Source organism: Nematolebias whitei, chromosome 18, assembly GCF_014905685.2.
Source record: "Nematolebias whitei isolate Nwh7 chromosome 18, NemWhi1, whole genome shotgun sequence".
Lineage (NCBI taxonomy): Eukaryota > Metazoa > Chordata > Actinopteri > Cyprinodontiformes > Rivulidae > Nematolebias > Nematolebias whitei.
The window spans coordinates 14061404-14071460 of NC_056515.1; the positions used below are offsets into that span (position 1 = coordinate 14061404).

General features: G+C 43.5%; 1 protein-coding gene across 1 annotated transcript in view; it reads right to left on the reverse strand.

The window, feature by feature from the left end:
• Positions 1-2772, reverse strand: part of LOC119424740 (peptidyl-prolyl cis-trans isomerase F, mitochondrial) — a 13525-nt gene extending 10753 nt beyond the window's left edge. The window contains exon 1 of the mRNA XM_037692239.1: positions 2746-2772. The gene's annotated coding sequence lies outside the window, so the exon portion shown is untranslated. The remainder of the gene's footprint in view (positions 1-2745) is intronic.
• Positions 2773-10057: the final 7285 nt, after the last annotated feature.

Sequence of the window (10057 nt, forward strand, 5' to 3'; positions counted from 1 at the left end):
TCTGAAAACAGCAGCTCAGACTGAGGAAGTCTCTTGGATGAGAGACGAAACGTTTCTACATTTTTTTTTGCTTTGTTTTGTTTTTTGTTTTTTTGAATGTCCAGAGGACCAGATTGAACTTTCTTGGATTTTTCTACCTGGATTATTGAGCATGCATCAGGATACCTCCAGCTAAAGGCTCCAGTATACTCCCGCGTCCTGTCAGCCACGCGGAAACTGTGCGCACCGTCCACAGAGGGTTGAGACTTCATGCTCGAGCATCCAACCTGAGCGGTTGCAGAGCAGCTCAGCAGACAAGGGGCGTTTACCTTCAGGACAAATTGAGGTCGCCGATTGGTCATTTGCTGACACTGGATTGATTGACAAGTCAGAAAAAAAAAGAGAGAGCTGGCAGCCCCAGCGGTGTTCTGTTTATATGTTGTTAATAAAAAGTTCTAAAAAATAAATAAAATTATTAAAAAAAAAAAAACAGGGAGTGCTGGCCTTGCAGCCCACACATCAGACCAGCCCACCAGGAAATCTCCAGACCCTCCCGCAGCCGCGCAGGACCTGATTTTAATTTGCTCATAACAAAGTCCTTCATTTCTCACCATTTCAGTCATGGCATCAATGGAGGAGGAAGAGATCACTTGCCTTTTGGCAAAAGAAACAAAAAGAAAATGCCATTAAACCAGATCAGGGATCAAGAAGAGGAATTTAATAATTGTGTTGCATACAAAACAGTCCGTCGCCGGGCAGTTTACTGTGCGACACAGAGTACGCGGTCGTAAAAATTGAGCTTTTGCGCGGACATGCCTTGCGGGCGTCTGCTTCAACTCTAATCTGGTACATGCGGACCTCCACAGACTGACATACGCAGGAGTATACTGCGGGCTTAAGAAGTCTGTAATGACTGAACTTGTTTACTTGGCATATTTTTTGCGTCTTTATTGTACCGAAAATTAACCAAACTGAGCCCTCCTTGAAACTGAACCGAACCGAAATGTGATTTTAGCGTATTGTTACACCCCTACTCCTTCCCCACAAGAGAGGTCACGTTCCATGTCTCAAGAGCCAGCTTTGGTAAGCCAGGGTCAGAGTGCCAAGGCCCCTGCCTTCATCCATTGCCCATGGAGACATGCACCTGACTCATATGGCCCCTCCTGCAGGTGGTGGGTCCACAGGAAATGACTGACATTTATTTTGATTATTATTTTAAACACCTCTTTTGTTTAAGTCTTTGTTTCAAAGACAACACTTTACCCTTCATCCTAGTTATTTTAAATTATCTTTATTTATTTTTTGTCTCTTTAGTCTTTTCTGCTTGTTCTGCACGTTTTAAAGTGTGGCACTAGTTTGATGAAGTTTTGCTTCTCTCTGTAGACATTGTGCATCTTGTTAGAACTAAATGTTGTATCCTAGTCGTTCAGTAACCCTTCAGCAGACTTTCCTTAATGGCAGTGAAAGGTTGCATTAAGGCCTTCTATTTATAACATGATGACAAAAGCTACTTCTTCAACATCAAACATCTGGGCCATATTTCCTGCCTTCGCTGAGTAAATGGGTCATATGACTAACAATGGCTCTGTGTGACAGAGTCAGACATAATGCATCATGAAAGTTTATTTCTTAGGGGCTTCATGACATGAGTTCAGCAGCTCTGTGTGAAGCTCAGTGAACTGAACAGAGCTTTTAAACAAGATTCCTACACAATTAAATTTTTGAAATTCCACACGACCAGATTCAAATTTTCAGACTTTTTTTAGCCACTTTTTGACATCAAAACATTCGTAAATTTACTGTTATTTAACATGTTTGTTTATTTAAAACGATTGAAGGTGATTGTGACTGAATTGTTTTCTTTTTCCATACTTATCCAGACTTGGAATATACCTCATGAATCCTATACAAGTCCCACTTTCAGACTGCATACAGTCCAGGTTTCTGGTGCAGGCTTGTTGTTTTTCTTACCTTCAGTGTTGGCAGAGATGGAGCCGAACTTTAGTTTGAGACTTCCTTGGTTCATATACTGAGCCTTAGGGTGCATTCACACCAGCCCTGTTTAGTCCGCTTTAATCGAACTCTAGCTCATTTTCCTAGAAAGTCCAGTTTGTTTGGGGAGGTGTGAACGCGCCATCAAACTCTGTCAAGGAACAAAAAGGCGAACTCTGGCCCGGGCTAAAACCTAGGTCTTAGTCCGGTAGAACAGAACTCCAGCGCGGTTCGAGTGTAGTGTGAATGTAAACAGACCGGGCCCCGCTCCACAAGCAAGAAGTGGAGTACAACGCAGGGCAAACAAACGCGCATTTCTCTTACCTTATATGGAGCCGTCAGCTGCCTTGTGTGAAAAACAATACTCTCCATGGTCTTCTGCCTTATCTTCTGCTCATGCTGAGTCCATTTTTGAAAAATGACAAAATATAACTCCTAAAACTGCTAAAACTTGATGCCACTCAGTTTTTGTTTTTATTTCCAGCAGAAGTGTCTTCAGAGGTTTTTGTGTTTTCTTTCAGTAGTTCTTGGTACAGCGCCCCCACAGGCGAGCGGGGGAATAGGTTGGTTCAACTGGTTGGCTCAACTGCACAGTGCAGTGTGAATGCAAACGCACCAGCTCAAATGTAAACAAAATGTTATGAATATTGGTCCCCAACCGAACCGAGTCTACCAGACTATCAGGTGTGAAAACAACCTTAATGTGCCCAAACCAACCCATTTTCTGTGTGTGTGTGTGTATATGTGTGTGTGTGTGTGTGTTACATTACCCACCTGCAGTCTTTGGGACCGCATCAGCTCTCAGCTGTTAAGCAAAGATTTTAAGATTTTAGTTAGTAAATTAATTAAAAAATAAAAATAAAATAAAAAATCACACAGGAATAATAAAAGATAAAACAATTGTAGTGCCAAGCATTTACAATAAAAAAACTGAAATAATATTGCAGTCTCTTCCTCAAATTTGACTACTTTGGTTTTTAGAGATTTTATTTGGATCTTGCAAATGAAACTCCATCCATCATCGCAGGGGTGTCAAACTCCAGGCCTCGAGGGCCGGAGTCCTGCAACTTTTAGATCTGTCTCTGATGCCAGACATTCTTTACCACCAGTTCCTGCTGGGTGATCCGACATAGTTCCCAGGCCAAAGAGGATATATAATCCCTCTAGTGAGTTCTGGATTTGGCCCAGGGTCTTTTAACAGCAGGACACGCCCAGTAAACTTCCAAAAGGGAGGTGTCCTGGATGCATCATAATCAAATGTCCAAACTTCCTCAAATGACTCCTTTCGATGCAAAGGAGCAGTGGCTCTACTCCAAGTTCCCAATGGATGATGGAGCTCCTCAAACCATCTCTAAGGCTGAGCCAGGTCATCCTACAAAGGAAGCAATGGTATGTTGGCACCATCCAGTTGAGGTTTCTGATTTGGGTGATGTAGGCAGCTGCCCAGGGCGACATGAGCGTCCGGCCCCGCCTCCAAAAAATAAAATGCATTATTTCATATAGGCTGTCTAACCTACATATGGGTTTCCTATCGCCCACTTGCAGGAAGTGGGTGCCCTCTACCAAGGTATGTAGCCTCTGCTGAGGTCTGACACACAGATTGTGAAAGAAGGGGAGGGGGGTTCTCTCCTCTCCCCTGCTGGGACAGGCATGCATCTAGTAAATCACACCATTGATTGCTCTCAAACAAAGCACATTTTATTCATATTACTGTGAATATAGCCAATAGTTGACAGCTTATTTAATAATAATAATAATAATGTCATCACAATGTCAGCACTGTATGTTTCCATACAATGGCGAAATTAGTCTCTGCATTTAACCCATCCACCACCAGGTGGTGCAGTGGGCAGCTATTGAAAGCGCCCGGGGGACATTTTGGGGATTAGACTGCTGCCCAGAGACGCCATGTGTGAAAACACTGAAAATATAATACAAAAACAAATCTGCAGACTAAGGAAGGTGGATTAGTTTAGGATTAAGTTGTTTTGTCTCATGTTGTGGGATGGTAGCCCACTACTCCTCCCAAGTGCCAATTCCACACTTTCAGATTCAGATTCAGATTCAGTTTATTATTGCCTTTGTCAAAGAACAGGGTTCACAGACTGGGAACTTGATTCGGCATAAAAGGTGCGAATAAAATATAAAAGAAAACATATGTACACCAACCAATACAACACAATACAATACTCAGAAAAAACATGCAAATGGAGTAGTGCAGTTAAAATACAGTGAAAAAGTGACCAAAGCAGAGTTATACAGTAACGGGATTATGAGTGTTCAAGAGTCCAACGGAAGATGGGAAGAAACTGTTCTTATGGCGGGAGGTTCTGGTTCGAATAGACAGAAGCCTCCTGCCCAAGAGGAGTGGTTTAAAGAGTTCATATGCAGGGTGAGAAGGGTCAGCTGTAATCCGCCCTGCTCGCCCCACAGTCCTGGAGATGTACATGTCCTGGATAGATGGGAGGCTACAGCCGATTACCTTCTCAGCAGAGCACACAATGCGCTGCAGTCTGTGTCTGTCCCTAGTGGTGGCCCCGATGTACCACACTGTGATGGAAGAACAGAGGATAGACTCGATGATGGCTGTGTAGAACTGCACCATCAGCTTGGCTTTCCTCAGCTGTCGCAGGAAGTACATCCTCTGCTGAGCTTTCTTGATGAGGGAGCTGATGTTCAGCTCCCGCTTGAGGTCCTGGGTGATGGTGGTGCAGAGAAACCGATAACAGTCCACAGTGATGATGGGGGTATCATTAAGGGCAAGGGGGCGCAGAGGGGCTGTGGCTTTCCTGAAATTCACAATCATCTCCATTGTCTTCTGGGCATTAAGCTCCAGGTTGTTGTTGCTGCACCAGGTCACCAGCCGGTCCACTTCCCTCCTGTAGGCAGACTCATCACCGTCTAAGATGAGCCCAATGAGGGTGGTGTCATCCGCAAACTTAATAAGTTTTACAGAGTCATGGCGGGAGGTGCAGCAGTTGGTGTACAGGGAGAAGAGCAGAGGGGAAAGTACACAGCCCTGTGGAGATCCTGTGCTTCAAGTCCGAGTGTCCGAGACAACTTTCCCCAGCCGCATGCACTAACTCCGATCTGTTAGGAAGTCTGTGATCCACCTGCAAGTGGCGTCAGGTACATTGAGCAGAGAAAGCTTGTCTCAGAGCAGAGAGGGAAGGATGGTGTTAAATGCAGAGCTGAAGTTCATAAACAGGATCCTAGCGTAGGTTCCTGAGGAGTCCAGATGCTGCAGGGTGAAGTGGAGGGTCAGGTTTATGACATAATCTACAGACCTGTTGGCTCTGTAGGCAAACTGCAGAGGGTCCAGGACATGGAAACTGACACATGGAAGATGAACAAGAACAGGTCAAAGCCATCATGTGCTCAGTTCAGGAAAAAGAGAAGAGGAGAAACATGTCAGGGGAATTTAGGCAAATGTTATGCATGTTTATCACTAACTAATGTTAATGTTGAACCATGAGTGTGAAGTGTGGGTCAGAGAGTCTTTTGTATGCTCAGAGATGAGCCTGCAGGTGCACCTGATAAACTCCCAAGGCCTTCTCTGAGTCTGAAAGCTGGAAAGTCGAGGTTGTCTTGACCTCGCCTCTGTTTGATAAGCGTGGATTTTAAAACACTTCCTGCCTCACTGTCCAGTGCAGATTCTCACTGACGAGGCTCTAAGCATGTAATTTCTGTGAAAGCCAGTGTGAGCTCTACCCTTGTACAAACCGGATTCTAAAAAAGTTGGGACACTAAACAAATTGTGAATAAAAACTGAATGCAATGATGTGGAGATGGCAAATGTCAATATTTTATTTGTAATATAACATAGATGACAGATCAAAAGTTTAATCTGAGTAAATGTAACATTTTAAAGGAAAAATATGTTGATTCAAAATTTCACAGTGTCAACAAATCCCAAAAATGTTGGGACAAGTAGCAATAAGTGGCTGGAAAAAGGAAATTGTGCATAAAACGAACAGCTGGAAGACCAATTAACACTAATTAGGTCAATTGACAACATGATTGGGTATAAAAAGAGCTTCTCAGAGTGTCAGTGTCTCTCAGAAGCCAAGATGGTAAAAGGATCGCCAATTCCACCATTGTTGCGCAGAAAGATAGTGCAACAATACCAGAATGGTGTTACCCAGCGTAAAATAGCAAAAACTTTTAAGTTATCATCATCAACCGTGCATAACATCATCAAAAGATTCAGAGAATCTGGAACAATCGCTGTGCGTAAGGGTCAAGGCTGTAAAACTCATGTATGATCGTTCAGCAAGGGAGAGAAGATTTAAAGCGGGTCAAAAAGTGCTTGTAATGTCGCCGACAAATGATAGCAAGCTACTAGCAAAGTGGCAGGGTCCCTATGAAGTGCAGAAGAAGCTAGGTCCTACCACTTATCAGGTTGCCACCCCAGGGCTCCAACGGTCCACTAAAGTGCTTCATGTAAATCTGCTTAAGGAGTGGGTCCCATGAGCTGAAAAAAGAGCAAAGGTCTTGTTTATCCAGCATGTGGGAGAGGATGAAGAAACTGATCAATACTTACCATCACAATCTGCCTCCAATGTGGATTTGACCCACCTCATGGGTGAACAACGGCATGAGGTAAATTGTCTTGTTACTTCAGATATATTCCAAGAATATCTAGGCCGCACCAATTTGGTAGAACATAACATTGTGCTTCAAGAAAAGGCGCAAGTCAGACTCATGAGTTACAGGGTGCCTGAACGTCTTCTGGGAGCATTGAAGAAAGAAGTGGACCTCATGCTATCCCTGGGAATCATTCGGCCCTCAAAAAGTGAATGGTGTAATCCAGTTGTTCTGTCTCCCAAGAAAGATGGCACCATAAGGTTTTGCATTGACTTCAGGTATCTTAACTCTGTCTCAAAATTTGATTCATATCCTACTCCACGAATTGATGAACTCGTGCAGCGTCTGGGAAAAGCTAAATATCTAACTACAATTGATCTCTCTAAGGGCTATTGGCAAGTTGTTGTCAGTTAAGAGTAAAGGGAGTTAACAGCATTTCACACCTCAGGAGGGCTGTTTGAGTTCACTGTTCTGCCATTTGGTCTACATGGAACCCCTGCCACTTTCCAAAGACTGATGGACCAGGTACTTTATGGTCTGGCTGAATATGCCTGCACTTATCTCGATGACATTACAATTTACAGTGGAACTTGGAAAGAACACATTAAACATCTAAGGATGGTTTTGGACCGACTGAAGTTGGCTGGCCTCACAATCAACCCAGCAAAGTGTTCCCTGGCCAAGACGGAGACGCAGTACCTTGGTTTCACAGTTTGAGGTGGGGTCATAAAGCCACAAGTTGATAAAGTCAGAGCTATTGCATCTTCTCCTCTTCCACAGACTAAAAAGCAGCTGAGATTCTTCCTTGGGATGGCTGGCTTCTACAATCGCTTTATTGCAAACTTTTCAGCCAGAGCAGCTGCCTTGACAGACTTGACAGGTTCACGGTGCCCGAACAAAGTACAGTGGACTCCCAAAGCGTTAGCAGCTTTTCGAGACATTCAGCAATCCCTGAGTAAGAATCCAGTTCTGCATAGTCCAGATTTTGAAAAGGATTTTGTACTGCAAACTGATGCTTCTGAAAAGGGTGTAGGAGCAGTACTTCTACAGGGACCACTGGAGGACCAGCATCCCATAGCCTATCAGTCGCAAGCTACTACCCAGAGAAGAACGCTATGCCACAGTGGAGAAGGAAGCCTTGGCTATCAAGTGGGCGCTCGATTCCTTCAAATACTATCATCTTGGGAGAGAGTTTATCTTGCAGACTGATCACAAGGCACTTCAATGGCTGAACCGCATGAAAGACGCTAATGGAAGAATTACCCGGTGGTATCTGGCTATGCAGCCATATCGGTTTAAAGTCCAGCACATTCCTGGCAAAGAGAATGTAACAGCCAACTTTCTCTCTCGCTGCCCTGGAGGCAGTTTCAAAGAGGGGGTGTGTGTGATGCCCACATCTGCAGCCACACAGTCGGTAACCCCATACACCAACACTGTTTCACTTTGAGCTTTAAAATGTAAATTTTCCACACACTGCAGCATATTTGGCTTTGTTTATTTATTTTTTTGTTTGTTTGACAATGTTAAAATGTATTGGTTCCAAATGTAGCGTGTACATTTAGTTAGCTTTTGTAGATTTGATTCTGTCAAACTTCATGTGCTCTCTCTATTTTGCCGGTGCTATGGGAGAGACCTTTGAACTGGGCTGAAACCATGGACTCTGACTGGCACACACGAATCCCTGATTGGGTGATACATGCGGAGCTCCACCATGGGGGGAAGACCATGAAGTTTCTTATTCTAATTCTTGTATAAGTGCTTTTTGCTTTTGTGGTTTGTTGCTTTTGTTAACCTTATGTTTAGTTATTGGCTATTTTAAATTAATTCTTCAGCTTAACTGTTTGTGTTTAGTAGTTTGTTAAATTTGTGAGTGGATGTTTCCCTTCCCTCTTCCCAAGTGTGTTAGTCTGGTCTGATCAGCCAGATATTTAAATTTCTTTTGTTTGCTGTGTGGCAGGTCAGTTTATTTTTTGTCTTGAGCAGTTAGAGAGTTAAGTTAACTCATGATTTTAGTTTGGCTGTTTTTTCTTCACTTGACCTCTTTTAAATGGACTTTATATAGCGCCTTTCTATCTTATTTCAAGATACTCAAAGCGCTTTACACTACAATCTGTCCTCATTTACCCATTCATACAGCTCTCTACTAGATCTCTACAAAGCTAATTGAACAAATCATTCTAATGAGACTAATCAGTGCTTTAGATCACATTCACACACTAATGGGACACGCATCAGAGGCTATGAGGGGTTCAGTGTCTTGCCCAGGGACACTTCGACATGTGACTGCTGGTGGATTCGAACCCCCAACTCTCGCATTGGAGGACGACTGCTCTAACCACTCAGCCACAGCCACCATCTTTTAAGGGCCCTGTAACAGATTAGTTTGAATTTTGTTATTTTGGGGAATAAACCCCCTTTTTGAAAATTTACTACTGTGTCCTCATGCTTGACTGGCTCGGTCTCTCACACTCCCACAGACCAAAAACATGCATGTTAGACTGAATGGTAACTCTGAATTGTCCCTAGGTGTGAGTGAGAGAGTGAACGATTGTTTGTCTCTGTGTCCCTGTAATGGGCTGGAGACCTGTCCAGGGTGTCCCCCGTTTCTCGCACAGTGATTGCTGTATATGGGCACCAGCGACCCCCGTGACCCAAAATGGAATAAGCGGGTAAAGATGATGGATGGAGGTAGGCTTCTTAGGTAGATAATCAAGTTATATGATGCAAAGGATATTTTGTGATACAAGTACAGTATGATGCAGTGAGTGTTATTTTGCAGCACTATGTATACAGTTTATATAGTGCATTGTTTTTTTTGTTTTGTTTTTTACAATTTTGGGGGTAAATTTATATATTGCTGATATTTGACTCTACAAGCAATATTTATTATTGTGGGGTTTGGACCATTTTGGATTTACTGTACTTAATTCCCCAAAGCCCAAATAATTTAAAACGATTGAACCATAAAGTTTTTGCCAAATGCTGGTATCAGCATTGCTGTACTTTCGATTTAGCGTTATCGAGGTAATATATTTTTTAACTGATTATCTAGCACCCCCTTTGTGAGCCTCTATTAGGCCTACACAGGGTAAATCAGCCACTTTATTTTATTAGCTTCTCGTGTCTGACCAACCTCACCAAGTACGAGTATAGGGAGATGAAAAATAAAAATGGATTTTGGTCGTTTTCTGTGTTGTTTTCTATTTAGTGTCTCAATTATTTTTTTATTTTTTTTTACGGACATCCCTGAACACATCGTCGTGGGACTGTCCAGAGGTGTAGGAGACGAGAAGGCCGCGGATGATAGCGGCTAGCTAGCAGTGGGACAGCCCATCTGCTGCTGCTGCACCGAGGCTTCGGTGTGTGGGCGACAAGGAGACCACGGCTATCGACGACCAGTGAAGCAGCGGCCTTGAACGCTACATCGTGGGGCAGCCAGCTGCTACGTCTCGGACCTGGGAGTTTCGGAGACGAGGAGACCGCGGCTGTTGACGGCTAG